Below are 7,500 nucleotides of genomic sequence, written 5' to 3' on the forward strand. Positions count from 1 at the left end.
AAGACGACAGAGGAGAGGAGGGGGGAGGGAGACAGAATGGGAGAGATAGAGAGAGAGAGAGAGGGAGGACAGTGATGGCGGGGGGAATGATGGAGGAAGAGAGGGAGGGATGGAGGGATGAAAAATGTGGCCCGCGGAGAGATAAGGGGGGATTAACCTTGCTGGTAATGAAGGGAGGGAGGGAGGAGGGAGGGAGGATAATTAATGAGCTTGCCCTTCCAGTGACTCCTCCAACCCTGGTTTACAGCCTGCCTACGCCTCGGTGGTCTTGCTGGGGACACTACAACTCCCAGGAGCCTCTAGGACTCTGTAGTCACTACTGTAACAATGGAATTCCACTACCTCCAGCTGGGAAGACGCTGGGAATAGTCGGTCCGTTTTTTAACCGATCCTAAAACTGACAGGTAACGAGTGCGGTGATTTTAAAGCCGGTGTGATGTAAGCTCCTCCCCCCCCCTGGTCTGTGTAGGACTGGAGGTTGAGTGGATGATAACCGCAGCGCTGATGACACGTGATGTGTCATGTCGTGATGTCGTGTACGTACACACGCTGACACAGACGCGTCTCTCCGCCTCCCCTCATGTCTCCTTAGTCACACACCACGCCCACACACACACACACACACACACATGCCGCACCAAACACACACCTACTGCCACTGCCCCTACACACACACACACACATGTACACACAAACACTCCCACACACACACGACCCATCAGTGAGAGTAGCATCAGAACCATGCTGTTTTACGGTATTCTCACACGGTTTGATGTGTTTGTGTTGTGACTCAGAGGGCATCTTGAAATTAGTTTCAAAGTCTTAACAATCACACAGTCCACTGCTCCCCGAAACTGAAAAGTCTCACCCCTCTCTACCCTAATTACATTACATTACAATCATTTAGCAGACGCTTTTATCCAGAGCGACTTACAATAACTGTATTCAATGTAGGTAGTCAGTGTACTACTACTCGCCAGTGCATCTCCTTTCCAAACAAGTGACTAAGAGCATAATCTATTGCTAAAGCCAAAGTGCAAGAATAGCAAAATATAAATACAATACATTAGATGCTTAAGAAGGAGGATCATTGTAGTACTTCTTGAAGAGGCGAGTTTTGAGCCTGCGGCGAAAGATGGACAGGGACTCTGCTGTCCTGACGTCAGTGGGCAGCTCATTCCACCACTGCGAGGCCAGGACAGAGAAGAGCCGTGACCGTGTCGATCGACCGCAGGGGCCTGGGAGTGATGAGTGTCGAGTGGCCCCGCCCTTGAACCTGGACAGGTGTGAGTCCGGGAGGTCGTTCCGGTGGAGATACGGAGATACGGCTGGTTAAAGATCGAGCGCCTTCAAGTGTTTTTGATAGAAAGGATAGAAGGTCTGCAGTCTGTTTCCCTCTTTTCTCTTTCTCCCCCCCTACACCTCTCTCTCTCTCTCTCTCCCTTCCTTCTCTCCCCCCAACACCATCTCTCTCTCTCTCTCTCCTCTAATTGAATGTCTGTCAGAGAGTCTTTGGTCGGTGAGCTAGCTACTTTTCGTCATACACATACAGTACACACACACACACTCACACACACATACAGTACACACACACTCACACACACTCACACACATATACAGTACACACACACACACACACACATACAGTACACACACACTCACACACACATACAGTACACACACACACTCACACATACAGTACACACATCGACACGTTCACCGTAGCGCAGTACAGTATCAGTGGACCATCAGCATAGATCCAGTCCATAGTCTCCGACCTAGATAACGCCAGAGGGCCCTTGAGACCGGGCACAAATAAAACACTCACCACTCTCCCTCTTCTAGAACGCACCCCTGGACTGGATACAAAGTCAGCTATTAAGAGGTAATTACAGCCGCTTCTCCTCTGCGCTGTACACTTTTATTGGAGATTCTAGAGAGACACAGACAGATAGAGAATCCCACCCCCCCACCAACCCCCCTCCTCGGTACACATTATGCGAGTCTGTGTCTCTTTTAGGGAACCAACTGACTCTAAAGTCAAGAGTAGATACCGTTCCCTAATGTAGTCGACTCTGTGTTCGGCTTCAAATGCATGTTAGCTGAAAATGCAGAACTAGGATCAGATAACTCCCGTCTACGATTCCAATACTGAGAATAGACTTATCTACTGTACACACTGCTGATCTACTGTACACACAGCTGATCCCAGAGGGGTGGGCGAACATTTCTAGTGGTACAGGCTCTGTTGAGGCTTCTGTCTCGTCTAATGAGCTAGTTCTAGCTTAGGTTCTGCTGCCCTCTGCTGGCCTTTCCTAGGTATAGTAATAGGTAGGTGGTACTACTGTATGCAGCAAAACCTTGCATTGTTTAAGTGACAGATGATATTAAAATGCGCACAAAAGATCAAAATCTTTGAATTTCTGCTCTGTAGTACTAGCGGGGGGGAACCGGACTGAGATGTTTATCAACAACACTTGACCTTCTTGACTTGCGACCATCATTATGTCACAACTCCTCATGAGAGCTTGGAGTTGACCATGGGCAGAGATTTAGTTGGATCGGATAGGTCAGCTGAGCTAACTGGGAAAAATTACCTTAGATCAGCACAGCGGGCAATGTGGAGGAAGGAGGGGGTGGAGGAGGGGGAGCAGGAGGAAGGGATGAGGAAGGGATGAGGAGAGGCAATACCATTAGAACCTCAATATTCTCCACATAGAGCCACCGATGATCTAGAATCAGTAAATGCTTCTAGAACACAGGCGACAGCGTCCTAGACCAGTATGTATAGACGGGGGGGGGGGGGGGGGCAGTGATATGAACATTCAAATCTCAAATGGGTTCTCTTCAGGGTTTAGTTTCCACCAATCCAATCACTCAGAACCCACAGAACGCCTATGATGACACGTTCAGTCATGAATTAGGTCATGCATCGGCACTGACATGACCCTCCTCTTTGAGAAGATGGCCTCCCTCCCTCACACTCTTACGCAACACTGGTTGTTCATCAAAATGGCTGTGTGTGTGTGTGTGTGTGTGTGTGTGTGTGTGTGTGTGTGTGTGTGTGTGTGTGAGTGTGTGTGTGTGTGTGTGTGTGTGTGTGCCTGCACGGAGCCGGACGGTCCAGACTTTCCAGTTTGCTCATTTGAAAAGGGAAAAGACTGTCCATTGTTGTTGTGTCTCTCGGACGGTGATGTGTCCAGGAGAATGTTCGCAAACAACCGCATTACGATAGGACACAAACACGTGGTCTTAATAAGTATGCTTCGCCTGCCTGTTTTGCTTTACAATCAGGCGCTGATTGACGTCTAACGTCATGAACGCAATCCTGAAAAATATTCTGGTATGCCGCGATGTTGCTGAAAATGGCCGCTCGTGTGTCAGCAGCACAAAGACTAAGCCGGGGCTTATCAATGTCGGTGAAACTTTCTGATCCTTCGGCCCCCTGAAAGAAGAGAAGAGAGAGAGAGAGAGGAGAGAGAGGGGGAGAGAGAAGAGAGAAAGAGAGAGCGATAGCAGAGAGAGAGAGAGAGAGGAGAGAGAGAGAGCCGAGAGAGGGGGAGAGATAGAAGAGAGAAAGAGAGCGATAGCAGAGAGAAAGAGAGAGAGAGCAGAGCGGAGATGTGATGAGAGTAGACGAGGAGATCAATTAGGGCTCTCTGGTGTTATCTCCTCCCTCTCACAGCAGAGACAGACAGGAGCCCTCCCCAGATTAATTACTCGTTAATCTCAGACCTGTCACAGATTTGGGCCTCTCCCTCTCCCTCGCTCACGCACGCTCTCAATCTTTTATTCTTTCTTTCTCTCCCTCCCTCACTCACTCTCTTCCTCTCTGTCTCACACTCTTTTTCTGCCTACCTCTACCTCTATCTAGCGCTCTGTCTTTCACGTTTCTAACAGATTAATTTGTACATTTTGAACAGAAACATTATCAATGAAAATTTATCTCGTCTCAACGGGACCAAAGAGAGAGAAATACTATTTATGACAAGATACATAGTGAATGAAACACCAAATCAAACAACAATCAATAGTTTAGACTAGAGAGGTTAATGTTATGCCTCATTAAAGTCCCACTGATTTATCATCCCCTGGGGGAGCGGTGAGCAGCAGCGGTGCCGCGCTCGAGAATCATTTGGTGATCTAACCCCCCAATTACAACCCTTGATGCTGAGTGCCAAGAAGGGAGGCAACTGGTCCCATTTTGATAGTCTTTGGTATGACCCGGCCGGGGATTGAACCCACAAGGCCACAGAGGCCTCTACCACTAGGCCACAGAGCTGCCTCGTGGTTCTGCAATACCTTTTTGAGCCACATGGTGTCCCCCCGACAAGAGTGTGCAGAGGAACATGGGCAGGCGTCAGTCTATCTATGGCACGCAGTGTAACAATATGCATTCTTGAAAAACGGCTTAGTTTGATAAAAATCGATTCTTAAAACACTGTTCTGCATCAGGGATATGGAACAGATAGAGAGACAGACAGTGTTTCAGCGGTGGAAAATTCATACTGAGTAGCAGGCCTAGGCTACAGTGGGATATGGTTTATAAGCACTAGATCAGCAGTGCTCCTACTAGCCACAAGATGGAAGTGTAGACCCAGCCGAAGACATCCCACACAGATCCCACGAGGTCAAAGTGCCGAGTCACAATTACAACCACGGTTACAGCCATGCCTAGCAACAGCTGACAGGACACTTGAGGAGACAAGTCTGGCAAAAACGATATGTCATGTAAAGATATGTTAACAGCCAGTCTTCAATCATTCTGCTTGCACGACATTAACTCTTGGATGGCTCATAACTTTTTACAGCTTAATTCTGACAAATGAGAGATAGTCCTATTCATTCTAGGCGCAAAACAAATACAATCTGTTTGGGTTCCCTCATATCTAATGCGAAAGCTAGGCTATCTAGAAACATGGGTGTTATATTCAATCCAGATCTTAGTTCTGAGCCTCATGTGAAGAAATTAGTTCAGTCATACTTAAGAGTTAAGAGTCCTTTCAAGAAAAAGATCAATCCTCTCACAGTAAAACAGTGTGGTCTTTCAAATGTCTGTTGAAAACCTATTTCTATAAACTTGCTTTTGATAAGGTTTAATGTAAATAATATTAGTCATGCAGTCTTTTCTTTCTTCATGTTTGATTCTCTTTTATGTGTGCAGTGTTGTTACTATTATCCATTCTGTATTCCTTATTATATTGTATTTTGTATATATTGTATGTTGTATCTCTCTGTTATCCTTATTCTATCATATCACATATCACATATGATTCTGTTCTTGTTATGAGTTGTCTTGTGCAATTCATGCTTGAAAAGCACTAGACAAATAATAATAATAATAACAACAATGCTACTACTACTACTACTACTAATAATAATATTGAACAATTATTATAATTATGATAATTTTATATCTATATATCCATTAATACTGTTTTTATGAGACAAATACTTGTTGAGATCTTGACTATCTCTGAAATTCGATTCCTCTTGAACTAGCCTATGTTTGTCTTGTACGTCCGAACTTCAAAGGACATTGGCCAAAACATCCGTGTCCATTCTTCTGTGATCTCCTTTAAAGATTATCACAGAAAAGTCACCAAAAAGTCCTGCCCTTCAAACCGGCTCAGTGAGCGGAAGGTAGAACACCAGGGAGGGTCAGGGAGGTGTGGGCTGGGCTGGCCAGGGTCAGGGAGGTGTGGGCTGGTCTGGCCATGGTCAGGTAGGTGTGGGCTGGCCAGGGTCAGGGAGGTGTGGGCTGGGCTGGCCAGGGTCAGGACGCGTCGCTGAGCGTCCAGTCCGGCCCGTGACCAGACTGTGACTCTGAACACTCCCAGAGTCGTGATTTAGAGAGTGTGTCTGTGAAAGACAGGAACGAGAGAGCGCGGAGTGAGAGAGCAGAAGAGGAGGGGGAGGACGGAGAGAGAGAGAGAGAGAGAGAGAGAGAGAGAGAGAGGCTTAAATCAATGCTATCCACTTCAGCTGCACTGGCTGCCAAGAAATACAGATGCTCTCTCTGTCTGGAGCGTTTGCGTGTGCGTGACCGTGTGTGTGTGTGTGTGTGTGTGTGTGTGCGTGTGTGTGTGTGTGTGCGCGCGCGCGTGCATCTGCTTGCGTCACGACCACAGCCCTATCAATCAACAGCTTATTCTCCTAAGAGACACCGTTCACAAGCTGAGTCATGTCCACAATAACGATCACTCCTCGATTACAGCCACCCTAGCTCTGTCACATTAAACAGAAGTGTCAACGTCGCTCTCTACGGGAAACCTTGAGAACGGCCCGAATGTACAGACGCAGTACAGACACACTCTGAGACTGTTTGTGTCTGTAGGCTTCAACTAAACCGGAGCCCCACAGACACCCATTCATTATACTTCTGAGAAGTCACCCTGGACAGTCTCCAGTTCCAATAACACTTCCAGCGATCAAATATCTTGTAGACTCAGTCCTCTGTGACATGTCAAGATCTATAATTCGACACATCCCCGTTCAATCAGGGTCAAGATAAATAACTTCAGCCCCTGGACCAGTGGGCGGGTGACCCTGTTGAACTAGAAACACTATCTCCACCTGCTAGCATACTGAACGTGCACACAGGCATGCTCAATGGCAAACTTAAAATAACCTCTGTCATACTTACGGAGCAAGTTTGATTTCTCCTCACGGACATGGGTCAGCTCAACGGTTAGAGTTGCTGGAAGGTTCCGCAAAGAGCGCTTGAACACGCACAATTACATGACCCTCCAATCGCCTGAACATGTCAACACACCATGTGGAGTGTTAGCAGAAGTGCTACGTATTATATAACCCTCATAGACGAAAAGCACGCGCATACAGTGTAGTTTCATATTTCTGACCCCCTTCAAATTGACTAAACACTCTCACCCCGTTTACTGTAAATACAGCCAGGTCGCTGACAGTGGAAACTCCCTCCTCTTCTGAAGAGACAGGAGAAACACGCACACCTACTGTAAATCACCAACGAACCAGCAGCCTGGCGCCCACTGTAGCTTTAAAAAGCCCCCTTGTTTCAGCGGCGGACCCCCACCGCACCTGTAAGCGCTTGTGGATCCTCTCTGTCTGGCTCTCCAGGGCTGCGGGGGTCTCAGGCTGACCCCGGACCCTCGGCTCGGAGCCGGCCGGCTGCGCCAGCCCCCGTTCCGGCCCCTGTTCCGCCGCCCACGGCCGTGCCGCCCTCGGCCCCCTTCTGGTCTCTGTCTCTGGACGGCTCTCCGGTGATCCTCCTCGCCCCCCCGCCATAGCTCACTCTGTCCGGCTGCCCCGGTCCCAGCCCTGCCCCGACCGGCCCCGCTGAGCAAGCCTTCCACCCTTCCCCCAGACCCCCCCCCCTCCGCCCCTTCCCCCACCCCCGGCCCACCCCCGGCTAGTCAGCGATCGTGTTTCCTCCTCTGTCACATGCCAGGGGCTGACTGACTGACTGACTGACTGACTGACTGACTGACTGGCTGGCTGGCTGACTGACTGACTGACTGA

General features: G+C 48.5%; 1 protein-coding gene across 1 annotated transcript in view; it reads right to left on the reverse strand.

Moving 5' to 3' along the window:
- Positions 1–7,500, reverse strand: part of pak5 (p21 protein (Cdc42/Rac)-activated kinase 5) — a gene marked incomplete at both ends in the record, with an annotated part of 43,408 nt that overhangs the window by 21,479 nt on the left and 14,429 nt on the right. The window lies entirely within an intron of this gene.

The sequence above is a fragment of the Borostomias antarcticus genome (assembly GCF_949987555.1).
Source record: "Borostomias antarcticus genome assembly, chromosome: 6".
Lineage (NCBI taxonomy): Eukaryota > Metazoa > Chordata > Actinopteri > Stomiiformes > Stomiidae > Borostomias > Borostomias antarcticus.